The sequence below is a fragment of the Trachinotus anak genome, unplaced genomic scaffold (assembly GCF_046630095.1).
Source record: "Trachinotus anak isolate AG129_WGS33_773 ecotype Australia unplaced genomic scaffold, CSIRO_AGI_Tana_v1 ptg000011l, whole genome shotgun sequence".
Lineage (NCBI taxonomy): Eukaryota > Metazoa > Chordata > Actinopteri > Carangiformes > Carangidae > Trachinotus > Trachinotus anak.
This window is the reverse complement of record NW_027273862.1, coordinates 26030255-26048185: the sequence shown is the minus strand read 5'-3', so window position 1 is coordinate 26048185 and position 17931 is coordinate 26030255. Positions and strand designations below refer to the sequence as shown.

Below are 17931 nucleotides of genomic sequence, written 5' to 3'. Positions count from 1 at the left end.
GATGTATGCAGCTTGTTTGTAGAGGGATTCATCTAAATGAGAGAGATATTCCAGAGTATTGGAAATGTTTGCATGAAGATAAAAGCCTTGTAGAGGGCACATGAGAGGAAGTCTCTACCTTTGTCAATGTTTATAAAGTTCATTCCAAGCTTGTGATCACCAGACATTGAACTCCAACATTATATAAAACAAAACTGTATGTCTTGAGTGGACATTCAGCTATAAAAAATATTTTCATTATCAATTAATCTAATTATGCAATAGACACTGTTTGAGCAACAGTCCAAAACCCAACTGCATTCAATTTTAAATGAAACAATCCAGTGTTAATTTTGGCACCTGATTTCTGATTTTGATTTAGTTTGGATCTTAATCTTTAAACAAAAATGTCATTTAATTTTTGTCATATTTTAGTCATTTGATCTTCGTTAGTTTTGGTCTAGTGTGTGTCAACATAGTTTAGTTTTTGTTCATAATTTTGGTTTCATTTTTGCCTTCTAAGCATATTATTTTGTTTTGTGCAGTTTCCATGATTACAGGCACTGACATCTGTTAACGCTACGTTAGTGGAAACTGCGCAGTTTGCTTATTCACACACAGTGTCCACGCCCCTGTGCTCTGCAGTAATACAAGAGATTGACTCTCCTCAGTTAATCCAGCTGTCATTGTAAATTCTGGCTGTTTGAACAGAACTCTTTGTTGCTCCTGCTCAACTAGCATCACCACAGCAGAGCAGCTGCTCATTCAGAAGCTGGTTTCAATCACTTGTTCACTTAAATCCTGCTCATTGTCTGGGTTTAGCGTTAGCAGAGAGGCTAAAATGTCAGATAATGTAGTGATATTTCTTCAGAGCGAGATTTAAGATGTTTGGCCGCCAACATTAATCCTGGAACTTACTCATTCCCTCTGATGGCAACACAAAGAGTAACTGAATCAAAGTAGCATTAACATTACATCCACATCCACAATGTCAGTGTGCTACCCTGCATGTTTTCACAGTTTGTCTCAGCTGTTTGTGTTTGATGCTGCATCTTATCTAACTCAATCCGTCCGAGAACAACAGATAACGTTACTGACAGAGACACAATGTTACTGAATGCAAGATGCTTTAATGCAACAGGTCAAGTGGCTAAATCGACTACTGAAACAGACGTGTTGGGCAGCGGAGGACACTAATGATTCAGATTACAGTGTACAGTTTCACAGATACATGCAGATCTTCGAGTAGGACTCTGCATTAAAACAGTCACTATTTTCAAAAGTTACTTTTTGTTTAGCTTTAGTTTCATTTTTGTCTTGAAAAATATGTCAACATATGTTTTTCATCTTTAGTTTGTTATGAAATTACACACTACACCACACACACTTACAACATCAAACCTTCACATTTCAGAAGCCAGAACCAGTAAATGTTTGGATATTTTGCTTGATTGTCAAAGCTGTTCTGGATTAAATTTTGGTTGATCAACTACTCAATTAATCCACTAATTGTTTCAGCACTAGCATATACACTTTAAAATGCAATGTATATTCTTCCAGAATTTTGTCACCATTTCATAAATATTTTTTGATTTGTCTACACATTTTGAGGATGGTTACACTGAAACTTACAGTGTGGCCTTGGAAAGATGAATTAGGAATTAAATTGTGTGTCTCTGAAGAGTTAGCTATACTCCAAATTGGAATCTCTCCTCTCCTTGCTTCATTATCACAATTTTCTCTTGGAGGCTAATTAAGGGGGGAAGGAGAGAGCGGGAGAACAAGACCCCACTGATGGAAATCAAACGAGAAGGACAGGAATGGGAGAACAGAGGAATAATCAGTCGTCTGATGAACGCTTACAGTGCCCTTGATGAATAGCAGCAATGCCCTCCTAAAACAGATGGGAGGAGAGTGAGACAAGTGCCAGGGACAAACTAGACTTTGTTCTTGTTAAAAAAAAGAGGAGTAAGCCAAGTGTAGGAAGGACCAAGAGTAATAGGAATCAGATTAACGTACTGGTTTGACTCTTAATACGTGCCCTCTACTGCTTCACAGACAGACCACATAGCACAAATTAGCTTGACAGACTTCAGGCCTAAACTGCTTTTACGTTGACTGAATAAAATCATGTATGTAGAGCAACAAATCATGATTTTCATAATTGATTAATCTAGAAAGTAATTAGCAGATTAACCAATGAATTGCCAAACCTGTAAAAAGAAATATAGATTTTTTTATAATTCCCACAGTGACATGCTCAGATATCTTGTTTTGTCCAATTAACAGTCAGACACCCAAAGATATTCAATTTACAATAGTTACGATTCAGAGAAAAACATCAAATTCTAACTGAAGCTGGAACCATGAAGAGAGTACAACTTTAACAATTAATCAATTACCAAAATAGTTGCTGATCAATTTCCGAACAGCTAAAATCATATAAAATCCTCGCATACTGTATATGAAGCTGATAATAGAGACTGTCTAGCATTTCTGCTTGATAAATCACTAATAGAATACAAATGAATAATTCTTTGTTAATCAACTAATCTTGCAATCAGATTTAAATTAGGGGTATGTGTGATTAGTCAACTGAACGATTAAACATTACAACCCTCACTTGTCGGCACCAGAAATACTAATCTTTTAAAAAAATTATTAATATCTTATCCAGGATGTTAAAACCGTCAATAGCAGACGTCAGCTCCCCCCTCTCCCCCCACTAATTCCTGGATGTTGTAAACGAGTAAGGTGGAAAGAGGGACAGTTGACATCTCGTAAAACCAGCAAGGTTTGGCAGCATTTTGATCTAGAAAATGAAAATAAGATTTAATGTAGGCTGTGTCGGAGTAAACTGTACAGGCATGTGGTTGTTAAAAAGACTGCTGCTACTAGCACTGCTAACGTTAGCCTCACTCCACATAAAGCAATATGACATCCTTTACCCACAGATGCTGTGACCCCAATTCAATGGGGTTTTTTTTTTCAATTTTGACAGTTTTCTGACTTTTTGACTAATGAAGTTGTCTAAATTAAAATTTCCATTTAATCATCAGGGAATTTAGTCATTAGGAGCCAGGGATATCACAATACATTTGACATAGTTTGTCCCTGATAATCCCTGTCAAATACAAAATATCTCCACACACCAGTGTTTAGAGTACTGTAGAAAAGCAAGTACCAGCAGAATTTTGGCATCGACTTAGTACCAAAGTATCAGTTATTGTTACACCCCTAAAAGTGATGTCTTTAAATAGCTTTTTTTCCTAACAACAGTCCAAAACCTAAAGATGTACAAGTTTAGTATCACTTAACATAGTGAATGGGAGCAAAACCCAACAACTGAGGGGATTAAAGTAAGTAATGTTTGGCATTTTTTGATTGGAAAATGACTTAAATGAGCAATCACTAATTGATGTAGCTGATTATTCTTTTTATGTCAATTGATGAATAAGTAATCATTTACAGATCTGTAGTTCTGTTCTGACAGTTAGTGTAGCAGCAGAAGCAGAGAGCGATTCATGCCTCTCCCTTGCTCTCTACCTACTCTGTAAGGTCAATCAATCACTTTGAGTTTTCCTTTAAATCCTTTGTGACAAGTGACCTTGCAAAATGGCTTTTGTCAACATCTCTGCATTGTAATTCATGCTAAATGACACAGCCATGACTGTGCCAGTGCAGCATCATTCAAATTGGTCATCTAATCTAATACAAAAGTCTACTTTATTAAATAAAGCATACATCATGCCATGTCTGAATGGAATAAATTCTCTACAGCAAAAGAAAGTCAGATCATAAGTGGGAGAACTCTTGTTGTTTGGGGACTCTGTTTTAAATGCACAGGTTTTTAGTCTCCAGCCAGACCTCAGACTGAGGCTGCTGAGCATTTACCTTCCCCCCGCAGGCTATAAATTTCAGAGCAGTCAGCCATTTGATTAGCATGTAGATCAATGTGTCCGTTGTCTTTATTCTTCTAAGCATTCCCAGACATGATAAAAACCCAATCATGCCAAAAGCCCAGGAAGTCCATATCAGAATCTAAATTCACTCAGCCACTGGGTTGGTAATTAAGGAGAAGCACATAAGCCCGCAGAGGCAAACGATGCCTTTATGTCTGGGCTCACTGTGACTGACAAGACACACTGGCAGTGTACTGTGCTGATTTGATAGCAGGGGGTAAATGGTCAGATTCACATTTCCTAGTAGAAAGGATTATTTGTCACCAAGGCAGGAAAAGAGCAAAAGAGGGATAAAACAAAGCAGCAGCTTTTTGACCATCATCACAAATGTTCCCTCTTCAGAGACAAACCTGGCAAGGAGGCACGAGGGTGCTTTTTGAATGGCATTATTATGTTTACTGTGATTGTACAAACACGCTATCGATAGATTTTCTTTGCAGGTATTATTCTAATCTCCCTGAAATGCAAGTCTACAGAAACACACAATCTCTGATCAAAAGACTGCTGTCATGGAGATACAAAGAGATGTTGCACTGTGTAGGGTAAAAAATGGGTTTTATATGAAGGCAAGACAATACACACTGTCACACAATGTGTAAAGCAACATACTGGTTGACAGGAAAACATGCAAGATGATGCTTAACACACACACACACACACACACACACACACACACACACACACACACACACTCTCCCATTAAAATGGTTATGTAATGATGCTGCAAATAAAAACAGCAGCTCAGGTTTGGGATCACTCTTTAGTGACGTATTTCAAACAAAGTTACAAAAGTAATTGGAATCAACAGAATATGTATTTCAGGTTAAAATTATAATGTAATTCATCCTCAGGGAATGCGTTAAAAAATAAAATAAAATAACAATAAGACAGAAAATGTGCAGAAATATGTGCATACTGTTTGCAACCAATGAAAACATGAAGCTAGCTTTGTCACATGGTATATTTGAAGTCTTGAGAAATGAGACTGTAGGCGCCTATACTGCTTACACTGCTTATCTGACTGTCCCCATTTATTTGCTTTCTCAATACATGGATACGTTCAAGTGATGCAGATTATCTTTGTCACCAAATAGGAGGAGGAAAATAAAAAAGCTGTTGTGCAATTTCTTGCCAAGGGTAGAGCTTGGGCATGTTGAGTGATTCATATCAGTTTGGCAGGTGGACAACCATCTACTCTGCAGCATATCTTTATGTAATCACTACAATACTGGAGAGGGGCTTTGTGTGAATGTATATCTGCAACATGCTGCATATAATGGTGGATATAATTATTCTTCTTATATAAAAAAAAAAAAAAAAAAAAAAATCCCTTTGAGACGAGAAAAACAACACAGTTTGTTGTTTGTTCAAATGGCTACAGCAGCCTACACATTCGCCTGACAAGAACCATTAGCAGCCATGTGAATTATGACTGTCAAGAACAAGGGCAGAAGTAGAATGACATTGTTATTAGTGCCTCACAACCTCTTATGTCTCATGCACAACTTGCTCTGCTATTTTGGCATCCCTTTTTGTTTGAGACAACACCCCCCCCCCCCCAAACAATGCAGCAGAGCTCTTTGCTCGATGGACCTGGACAGATCTGCCAAAACAACACTTAGTTCACTTGCTTCATTTCTTACTGTATTCAGCTAGCACTGCCTTTATGATCCAACAGCAGAAAATGATCATGACCAAAGTGCGCACTGCCACGCGGGCATTCGTTCTCTGTTTGTCTTTTCCATTCTACTAACTCTCCTGTCATTTCAGACCCTGCCACGCCCTCCTGCCCTTCAGTAATCCCCAGTTTTCCTGCCTTTCCTTCCTCGCTCACCTACTCACCTGTTCCCAATTCCCTGATCAGCTCTGAGTATTTATACCAGCCCATTTCCACTCATTCCCTGCCAGACTGTCTATTGTGCTTTCCATGCTGTAGCTTTCCAGCCTTTCTTGCCTGTTTGTCCTGCCTGTTTTTGACTATCTGCCCATTTATGGGTTTTGCCTGGTTTATCTGCCTGCCTGTTACTGACCACTGTCAATGCCCTGATTTTATCTACTGTTTGCTCTTGCCTATCAAGCCCTAATAAAGGTGAATTGTTTGAACTTTTCCAGGTTTCTCTGAATCAGTAATGATAAATCTAGGAGTTGTTAAAAAAGATATAATTTTGCTTTTCAACTAGGGCTGCACAATTATTGAAACATAACTGAAATCCCAATATTGCCAAGTGCAACATCCAAATCACAGGAGCTGCCAAAAAAAAAAAAAAAAAAAAAACAACAGTTGCAATTATTTTGATAAGGTTAAAATGTGTTGCATTTGTTAGCAGCATTCAGTAAAAATGAAATGCAAAAACATCATTCCAACTGAAATTGTGATCCACATCAATCCCTGCCAAAATAACCACAATTTGATTTTCCTTGCACATTGTGCAGCCCTATTTTCCACCAAACATTCTGAGAACTTGAACCTCTCAACAACTATTGTCCAGGAACTTTCCCAGGGGTGAAATTCCTTCCAAAGCTTTGTGATTTGCAGCTCGGCCAGAGACCTAGGAAGATGAAGCCAATTAGTCAACTGACATATCAAAAGCACAATGGTCGACATTTGTACACGCAACCCTCTAGTGTGATGACGACATACTATGCAACAGCACAACAGGGTGTTTTTTTTTTAGGTTTCCATCTCATTTATTGTTGGCCACAAACTACAAGCAAAACACTGTGTTTGCAGTTGCAGGTTTTTAAAAATACCAGGTGTGTAACAGTGCTGTGAACAACACTTGCATACTTGATTAATCAGCAAATTAAGAACTGCCCCCCACCCTTTCCACCCCAAGGGCCAGTCACTTGTTTACCATTCTTCACCTGCAGTCAACATTGTTCTCTTCTAATCAGACTGCAGGGTACTCCTAGTCCTTGACTTTGACCACTTGGCAGATCACAGCAGGGTCATACAAATATTGTTGTCTTGTTTATTGATAATGGTTTTGGAAGGAAATGAACTGACAGCCTGCTAATAGGGACACCAGATCAGAAATCTGGGTTGTTTTGCAAGGCAATGACAAACAATGTATTTTCTCATTTTTAGCAAGTAGACCGGAGATGGGGACCCAAGTGTCCCAATTTCAAACGTTCAAAACTCATAAAAGGCCACTTTGTGAATCATCATTTGTCCAGCCAATGAGCTGAGACCACTTTGCCTTGGGTGACCCACTCAGGTGCCTCACAACCACAATGCTTTTAGGGTCACTGAGGCACAGAAACCCTTCCACCAGAATGACACGGCAATTTGTTGCAACACTTTTTTGATTCTAACAAAGTCACTACTTACATGATGCTTAGATCAAAATAACACACTTCAAAGAAAAGCATCAGAAGATGTGTAAAAGCATAACTAGGGGGCTTTTACATCACATCAAATAGCACATAATGGCCATCATCCATTGAGGAGGGTACGACAGGGTTGATCAGCATCAATGACTAGACAGTTACTTTACCAGAAGCTGAAATGTCTTCTCTAAAGCTTCATTTTCAATCTGTACTACATAAAACTACTGATCTCTGGGGGGGCAAAGGGTATTAAGGTTGCATAAATAATGTGAATCAGTGTGGATGGGGGAATAGTTGTGGGAAGTTAAACAATAGACTGTAATGAGGTTAATAATTAACTAATGCCTCCCACAATTTTAATATGTTAAGACTAAACTGAAAAAAGTGATTTAACTCTTATTCAGATGTCTCAAGACACAGTTTTAAAAAACAAATACATATAATCTACCCAATTGAGAGTAACATTAAAAATGAGTACTGATAAGGAGGCCTCATGGAGGTGAACTGCAGATATTGTGAAAACATGAACACAAGTCTAATCACTGCTCTGCCATTAAGGCACAGTCGGTATACTCTTCTATTGATGCAGCTCTGTCATCACATTGAAGCTCTAAAGATTTTCTATTTACAAAGTTGGCTCTGTGCTGAGGTAATGGGAATGTTTGCAATCTATTGCTTCAATTTCTCTTGGGAATCCAATGAACGAGGCTCAGCACACTCAATATGCACCAGTCACTTTCACTCATAATGCAACAACAAATTCAAGTTACCTGCTATTTGCTTTAAGATCTCTTTTCTGGCCAAAATGTGGAAAAACAGCCCGGAAACACTAAAGAAGATTTATCATCCCTCTGATGCAAGAGATATGTCATTATACAAAGCAAAGTGATTCTTCTGGCCTCTAAACACGACTGCCCTTCTTCTCATTTTCTGTAATTTCAACAACAGACACCAGCTGTACAGTTTTTTATACCACTTGTCTGGCTTGTTTGAAGGAAATGTTTTTGTTCATATCAAGACGGAGATGTTGCAGGAAGGGCTATATCAAAAGTACAGGTAATCCTCTGGGAACGCTGATGGTATTTTTGGTGATGATGCAGGCTTTCTGGATCATTTCAGGGTAAGCTGGAGCAGGTTAACAGCATCACAGATTACCTCAGTGATGTGCTCTCACAGCTGCATCTGATGGGTAAAAAAAGGCCCATGTGTATGTTTTTCTTTTGTTTTCACTATAGTCTGACATTTTAAAGACATTTAATATTCTAACTTATTAAAAAATAATAAAGCTACAGTAAATTAATAAATAAATAAACAAACAAATAATAAAGCTGCAATACTAATGCATTTTGGCTTTTATAAGGATGGGGATCTGAATATCATACCCCCTTAAATAGAGTTTTTGGCAGTAGCTATTAACAATAACATTAATTAAGCTAACCCAATTCCTTTTCACTACCTGCAGCTACATCCTGAAAATAAGATGAGTGGCAGAAGATCTGAAACATTGATTGTAGATTGATATTGATCGTTCTGACGCATTGATTAGCCCTAACATACCGACTCTCACACCTGATTATTCACAATCTACCCGATCAAACACGGGCAGTTCTGATTCAGAATTATGAGGTTAATGAGTTCCTCACATTGACTTGATATGCAGAAGTTTAACTGGATGACGTATAGATCATCTCTCTAGAGAAGAGTCTCCACTCAGAAACACAGCAGAAACACAATTCACACTTAGTGACTACAGAGGGTAGTTACAGAGTGATGTGTCTCTTCACTAATGAACAGTCTTTGGCAGAGAACAGTCAGCAGCTTGGAGAGAGCACATTAACCAGCAGACCAAAGTTTCAGTGTAGCTGTTATGGCATTAACATTAGCTAATTACCCACAGCTGATATAATCTAATCCCTGGTGATGCTGGTCATTTTAACAGGCTGCACTGGCTATAAATGAGAAGCCTAAATGTTTTCAACTCTGGTCTTTGCTAATAAGAAATAATGAGGAGACATAAAAGGTTCAATAAGAGCTATATTAGTGTCAGAGCTTAACAAATCAGGGTATTTTGCCTACCGGTAAGATCTCCCATTTCTGTCTTCTCTCAACTAAACCTGAGGATGGCATGCATCACACATCAGGGTACAGTAGCGGAGATGTGTCGTTTCGGGGAGCAAATGTGATTAAACAGCTGCTTTTCCGGAGAATTAACATTGCATCAAGACACTGCCAGTTTGTTGGACTTAACACAGAAAACAGGCAAGGGTATTTAGAAGCACATCGGATGCTGCAGAAGCTAACCACTCACATTCCACAGACAATTAATACGATTATTCAAAATAGAAAAATAGGTCAGTGAGGCAGACAAGTTTTATTAAAATAAAATAAGCACTTCCAGTGTGGCTCACCATCTAAAATCCAATTAACCCACCAATCAGGTTTAGTGAGACACATGTGGACTTCATTTTGACATCTAGTCAGGAAATTTTGCAAAATAAAATATATTAAAATAACTAGGCATTCCGTAGTGTTTCTGTAAATACAGATTCGTTCTTTGTTATTTCTATAAAAGTACCAACTTAAATCAACTTAACTTTGCTTTGATATTTTACTTCACAAAGCCATGAATATTTGCATTGCTGAAGCAATATAACCAAATCGTTTTTAAAAATATATATAATTTCTGTTTTTAAAAATAAATTCCTCTTAAAGCTTTTGTTTGTGTTCCACCTACAAGCCATGTAGTAATATTAGATTTGCTCGCCTCTTTCCTCCTATCCAACAAAAAAGAATGGCTGATTGCTTTGGGGCGGACGAAGTCCCACAGAGTAGCTCAATTATTGACTTTGCTAAGTCAACCTTTAACGTACAAATCCTTCTCAGACTCTTGTCCTTGTGGTGGCCGAGGGCCCACTGAAGGCATGCATTCAGCTCACAGTCCAGCAGACATTAATTCCTCTCAATCTTCACACTCAATTTAGTCTTGAATGTTCCTGCCAATATGGCTGAGCCTTGGAATTAGAAGTGGTAAATTATACAAATAACCCCTTAATAGCATGCCGTGCCCGAATGGAGTGAACCCGCCAACGTGGCAGCGATTTGCAGCGTGGCAAGTGAAATGGAAGGGCAAGTCCAATCATGTACGTACATGTGCTCAGTGAGCAGACTACGGTGGGATAATGAGGATTGGTGCTCATAACACCCAAGCATCCACAGTGTCCATTTGTTTGCCATTATTTTAGGCTCTTCATCCTCAAAAGCAACAATCCACAGAACTGTAAGCTGTTAGTGAGAGAGATGAACACCGAGTGTGCCTGCGGCAACAAAAATCAGTTCAGCATTTCTGTTTGACCTCCAGGACTATGTCAAGACACTAGTGATGGGATAAATATTGTAGTATGTGAAGACAGACTTTCAAAGGGAGATAAAATGGGTTATACCACAAGTTGCTATGAATACATAAGTGCATTTTAGCAACAGTCAGGATATCACCAGAACGGCCTGCATCAGGAATCAGGATTTGGAGCAGTTGCTGCTTCAGTCATTTCAAATGTCCTTCAAACTTGGTAAAGAATCACATAAAAAGATTATATTTATTTATCTTTCTAGATGCAGAACTTTTTAGGCAGCCAACTCACGTAGGACGGATTTATTACATGAATAAAAAGTATGTTCAGAGCTGATATTTGGTGTCTGACTCTGAGCTTGTCACTCCCCACAAGCAAACTCCAACCTCAGCACAGCAGCAACTGGGGAGTGACGATAATAAACTGCCCCGGGGGGAACTTATAGACTCTGAGCCTACAGGTGGATGCTGAAGTGAGGGTGGGGGTTTATGAAAAGCTACAAGACAGCAGCAGTGGCTGCAGCAAGTTTTTGCAGCAGCAGTGTTACAACAGAGTTAGCAAATTGGCTAGCAGCCTCCACCACCACGTGGCCATTCCCCAGCTGGGCATCTGGGACCACAAGGGGAATGTATTTTTTAGTGAGTAGAGATGGATGCGTTTCAGCCCAGCAATCCACCTGATATGCAGCAGCAGGCTCAGGCACATCAGCTATGCAGCACATAATTGCCAACTTAAAATCATAAGACTTCAGGCTAGGAGCAGACAATATCTTCTCATGAAATGTAGTGATAAGCAGCAGACAACCATCATCCCATGGATATAAGGGTGACAATGAGTATAAAATGTAGAAGAGGAGCTTAGCAGTGAGGATGCAATTATAATATGAAGAATAGTGTACACATTCGTCACATTAACCCATTTTCCTAGTTTCAATAATTCTAAACTGGTCGCTGAATATGAAATGTGGAGAGAAATAATGAACCTAATTTGTGTGTGACAAAAGCACATTCAGTTTCCCATGAAACAAATATTCATTATGTTAATGGGCTGTGTCCAAGACAACTGTTATATTTACATCCCTAAAGCCAATGTAGAATATTTCTCTCTATGCAGGACCAAAGTCTGCAGTAAGCAAATAGCCAATCCTCCAAAAACAACAGCAACAGCCAGTTAATATAAATAATAAAAGGGTAAATATGCACAAAATTACTCATATCCCTAAGATAATTATTCATATTTCATTAGTATATAAATCAATAGTAGACACTGCTTTAGTTAGCTTCCACTTCTGCGGTGAAGGGGAAAGTTAAGTTAAGTTATAGTGCTTTTTTTTTTTGGTTTTGTTTTCTTAATCTAGACTCAGTCTGACAGTGTCTGTGTGGGGGAACAAAACCAGTGAAACCTTTCTTTTTGTGAGTGTTTCACACAAATAGACTAAAGGTTGCACAAATTTAAAACTGTGTTTCAAATAGTCTCTAGGTTCTCTGGATTAATCTGACAGAATAGTAGTTTCGGTGCTTTCACAAATCTGAAACTAAGTCTTTGGTTTCTGTGGATTAATTTAGTCCAGATTTGACAAGTCGAGATATAAAGATTTTTGATCTAGATCTGATCATAGGAAAAACAACTTTCACAAATCTGAAACTATGTTTTAAACAGACTTTACACTCTCTCTGTAAATCGAGTCCACATTTGGTATAGTGGTTTAGTATATAGTATAGGTATGGTGGTTTTTTCATCTAGACTAGATCCAATGTGGTCTAGATAGTAAGAACATTCAAATCAACATTTTTTTGTTATATCATAAAAAAAGCAAAGGTCTCACAAATCTGAACAGGCCTTAATTAGGATGTGTAACATCCTTTCACAGCAGGAAGTGGATGTCCTTCAGTGCTGACACATTAGTTCCCTTTCACCTGTGAGTCAGAAGCTAACAGAAGCTAACTTTAGCATTGTCAGTGTGAGAGCTTTGTATTACACACCAGGAAAAAAATAAGCTCAGCTACACAAAATAACACAACTGGACCCAGTGTAAGCACTGCATGTAGACAGAAAACTCTTACTAAGACACAAGTCAGTCCTCAGCAAAAGTTAGTCACAGCTTATCAGCCGAGCTAATATCACCACAGCTGTGGACATTAGCAGAAAACAAAAACAAAGCTCACCTGGTTCAGAAGATTTCCAACAACAGCGCTGGTTACAGCAGCTCCCCTGCAGTGGCAAAACCCGCCATCGAGAGGAGGGTGCGTTTGATTCATGGCAGCGACCAGTGCAGTATGTCATGTGGGAAAGAGGCGGCCATGTAAAGGTCAAAGTTCAGTCTTGACTTGGCTGCAAGATTATTTTGATTATCGATTAATCTCCCGACAGTCTTTGCCATTTGTCGATTGGTTGTTTTGCCTATAAAACACAGAAAAATTGTCAAAAATTTGCATAATAATTTCTGAGAGCCTATGGTGATATTCTCAAATAGCTTTTGATATTCAATCAATAGTCTAAAATCCAAAGATATTGGGTTTATTACAATGCAAGGCTGGAAAAGATGGAAATTTTGAATGTGTAGCATTTTTGCTTAAAAATGGACAATTCATTGAATATCAAAATAGTGTTTTTATTTCAGCTCTAATCTTGAACTAAAAAAAGAAAAGAAAAATGTCATCATGCAAAAATGTTTATCTTTCCATGTCTCTAAACAAAAAGATAACAAGAATTAGGGCTGCAACAAATGATGTTCTTTATTTATTAATCTGATAATTGTTTGTAATGATTAATTGATTGCTTTCTTTCTAATATTCCAGACAATGGTAAAAAAAAAAAAAAAATGCCCATTTTGCACAGATTCAAATGTTGTGTAATCACTGCAGCTCTGATAACAATCTTTTATTTTTTTATTTTTTTATTTTATTATTTTCATTTGCAAGTGCAGGAAACTTTTGCATAGTAGTTTACTACAACACAGAGGCAAAGGTCAAACAAGTTAACTTAAACCAATACAACATATTAATCTGTTTTGCTGCCATGAATCTCTTCATGACCGTTACCTCTCACAATATATCAAGAACAATAACATCTATTATGTTTACAGAACAGCCAATTTAAAACAGTTCAGTCATTCCATAGGAGGAAAATAGAAAAAGAGGTCTTAGCGATTTTCTTACAGCCTTCTAATCATGGAAATTCCACTGAGACTGAAAGTTGAAGAAACCCTGCAGCTTGCAGTGTGTGTGTGTGTGTGTGTGTGTGTGTGTGTGTGTGTGTTTGCTTCAAGTTTCACAAGTGGAGGTTCGGGGCATTTCAGGACACTGAACAAAAATCTCTGCAAAAGGCTTAATTGAATTCAATATTACAGCTGCTCCTACACAGTATGGAAAAGTATGGATTTTAGTCATTTCCTGGTCTGGATAAGTATGGAAAAAAGAAAAGAGAGTTTGGAGAAATATTTGTATTTAGACTTTTGCTCCTATTGTTTAATGAAATCTAAAATTCTGAATTTCTAAATATGAATTGATCACGCATGGCGTTTGAAGCAGGCAGCGGCACAGCCAAAATGTTTACCACTGTGTGAGAGAGCACGGGCCAAAGCGAGCTTAATGTTGTCTAAAGCAAGGCAAGAAGTATGTGCAGAGCGCAGGAGTGTGCATTTTGCAGAGCAATTAAGTCAATTGACTTTAATTCTCCTGTCTAGTTAAGTGGTGAATTGTATATGAACACCCCTTCTGTGACAAGGTGTAGAGGTGATTTCAATTTACATAAAAAAAATAAATAACATTGCATTGTTTCAGAAACTTTTTCCTTCATCAATCTACAATATCCCATCATGACAACGCATGATACCAGAACAGATTTTTTTGATCACAGTGAGTTTTCTTCGTAGGGTATGACACTTTGCGCACCTGGATTTGGGGATCTTCCAACATTCTTCTCTGCAGATCCTCTCAAGTTCAAGTCAGGGCTCTGGCTGGACCACTCAAGGACATTCAAGGAAACCTTTTTTACACAAAAATTGGCGCATGTGTGCAAGTTTTTAAATGTGGGTAAACCCACAAAAAAAGGCGATTGACTCTTTCCCATTGCCAGTAGACGAGTGGTAATGGTGGCTTAACAGTAGAAAGCAGCATGGAGGCCAGTGGCTATGTTATGGCGGTTACTTTTTATCTTCTGCTTCAGTCTCTTCAAACTCAATGCCAACTGAACAATGTTGTTGTTGTTGTGAAAAGGCTTTGATGCAGTTATACTATAACTGCCTATAGGTAGTGCGCTCATGAAGTTTCCTAGGAGTGCTTGAATAAGCTGGTTGAGACTGATAAAAAGAGTTCTGCTCATACACCACAGAAGAGGTCGTCACAGCAATTTCCTGGGGTTATAGCAACATTATAGCATTGCACTGAAAAAGGGACGAAAATTAGCATGTCCGCCCGGTTGTCATGTTTCCATCCCTGCTGATTGGAGCTAAAGCTGAAATACCCGACCACTCCAGAATGATTTGACTCGGGAATGACTAATTGTACCTTGAAGACATATGCCAGATATTACTTGAATTTTTTTGTCCAGTATAAAGGGGCTAGGGTTGCCCCTCAGCCACTCCTGTGCTGTCTTGGTGTGTGCTTAGGGTCATTGTCTTGTTGAAAGGTAAACCTTAGGCCCAGTCTGAGGTCCTGAGCAGTCTGGACCGGGTTTTCATTAAGGATACCTCTGTACTTTGCTCCATTCATTCTACCCTGACCAGTCTCCTGACATTACCACTGAAAAAGAAGACTACAGCATGATGCTGCCACCACCATGCTTCACTGTTGGGATGGTTTTGGGCAGGTGATGAGTGATGCCTGGTTTCATCCAGACGTGATATCTTAGAATTGAGGCCAAACAGTTCAACCTTGGTTTCATCAGACCAGAGAATCTTGTTTCTCACAGTCATTTAGTCCTTCAGGTGCTTTTTTGCAAACTTTCACTGAGGAGAGGCTTCATCTGGCTATTCTGTCATAAAGCCCAGATCTCCCAGGTGGAGTGCTGCAGTGATGGTCGTCCTTCTGGAAGTTTCTCCCATCTCCAAACAGAAGATGGAGCTAGGTCAGTGTGATCATTGGGTTTTTGGTCACATCTCTTTCCAAGGCCCTTCACCCCCAAGTGTTCAGTTTGGCCAGGTGGAGACCACTGTGCTCTTGGGAAATTTCAGTGATCAATGTGATATTTCGGTTTCTTTTTTTTTCAGTAAATTAGCAAAAAATTCAGTTTGCACTTTGTCATCATGAAGTACTGTTGAGTGTAGATTGATGAGGGAAAAAATTAGTTTAAACTATTTTAGCATGAGGCTGCAAGGGGTGAATACTTTCTGAGTGCACTGTAGTAGCATACATAGTCAGTGTGTATTATGCATGTTAACAATTGGATTTTGAATTTACTCATTTAATTAATAAACATCTGGCTATTTGTATAATCAGATGTCAAATATGGTCGAAAAAATCTGCAGAGAAGTTTAGAAATTTTGAGCCTTGAAAAGTCTTGAATTTTGAAATGGAAAATCTGTAGGAACCCTGAATATTAGTTGTGTCAACACCCAACAACAATGTCCTGAATTTGACAGGAAATGCTTCTGTTCAGAGTTTGCATGTTCTCTCTGTGTTTTCGTGGGTTTCCTCCTCCTACAGATCAGTACAGGTCAGCAGCTCTAAACTTCCTATAGGTGTCAGTGTAAGTGTGACTGTCTGTCTGTGTTGGCCTTGTCAAAGACTGGTGACTTGTCCAGAGAGAGACTCCAGCAACCTCATGCTGCATGACAGAAATATATGGGTATGGAGGTGGATATTTAGGATATTGATAGGATATTGTATATTTATTGGTAAAAAATGAAAAGTAGATTTAATTTAAAACCAAATAGTTTTGGTTTTTCAATTTTTTCAAACTAACAAAAAGAGGGTGACCTGAGGAGCTTGCCTCAAATAACTTCTACCTCCAGGCTTTATATATAAGTAAATATTAATATTATCTTTTGACTAAGACAGTATCTGTATGTAAAAATATGATTTATCAAAAAGTAGGTTTTTTCTAAAGTTAATAAAGTTTTGATTTCATTGGACTCAAGTCTGTTGGACAACACAAAGCTTTGCAAAGTGAGAAACAGCCTCTCTCAACAACACCACTGCAGTGATCACTGAGTTAACTAATGAAGAAAGAAGAGAAGCCAGAGAGTTGTTCTCATGAATGCTCCCTCAAATAAACTCAAAACCAAAAATGAAACTGGCTGCAGCTGGCATACTGTATTGGTAATTGAATTCATTTATGGAGCAGACATCTGCAGACCGTATTTTTCAAAAACATGTTTTGCTATTTTCTGTAAATGATGGAGGAATTGAGAAAGTGCAATACAATATAACCACGATTCAGAACTAACAGCTCATTCAACCTGTAATAGCTGCTTCATAATTGTTTATTTCTGCCTTTAAAACAGACGAATATTGAGCATGCAGAGATGATGCAGACGTAGAGCTTGACTGTGCAAAAACTGCCTTGACGATAGTAAACATGGTTGGAATGAACTGGTCATAGGAAGACAGAATTAGTAAAAAAAAATAGGTGGGGAAAGGGTGAAATTCAGCTTGGGGCACTGCATAAAAGCTAAGGGGCAATGTGCTGTAATCTTGTGTTATGGTATCATGATTCATGATGTCTTCCTTTTGTTTCTTGGAAACAATCAAGGCTATAACAAATTTATAGCTGACTAATATGAGAAATAGCAGGGTTAGTTTCTAAATTGCAGGTGTTAATATGCTGTTAGGCTGGACCAAGAGGAGAGATTGTTGTGTTGTACAGCATAGTTTGTGGTATTTAGCTCAAAAAAGTGTATCAATAGTGCCACCACATGGAAAGGCCTGAAAGATTCTAATGGCTGTCTGCAAGCCAACATTTCCCCTGAAACACACAGCTTCTAGTTCTAGATTTGAACTAAAACGAATAGAAAACCTGATGTAGAAAGTGTGTTTCAGGTGTCAACTTTAAATTGAACAGATTCTTTTTTCTGTTAGTTTAATATTAAAGAGGAGAGACCACCAAAGAAATGTTAGAACATCATCTTTATATATTAAATTGAAAATCTTAGCAGCAGGCAATATAGACATAAAGAAAGAGAAATGCAATCATTTGAATAATATGATAACAGTTTGACAATGTGAAAGTAATGCTATACAACAAAGCAGCAATATGAAATATTGATAAAAATATACAAAAGAGTGGTTTACTGCCAGCAGCTTTTGACTTTTTGAAACGCTCCATCACAGTTCTTTAAGTCTTGATTCAATTCATTCTCATCCATCGCCATA

General features: G+C 38.2%; 1 long non-coding RNA gene across 2 annotated transcripts in view; it reads right to left on the bottom strand.

Annotated features, from left to right (window-relative positions):
- Positions 1 to 13065, bottom strand: part of LOC139628050 (uncharacterized) — a 146864-nt gene extending 133799 nt beyond the window's left edge. For both annotated transcript variants that reach the window (XR_011692666.1, XR_011692667.1), the window contains exon 1: positions 12784 to 13065. This is a non-coding gene — a long non-coding RNA (uncharacterized lncRNA). The remainder of the gene's footprint in view (positions 1 to 12783) is intronic.
- Between the last annotated feature and the right edge of the window lie 4866 nt (positions 13066 to 17931).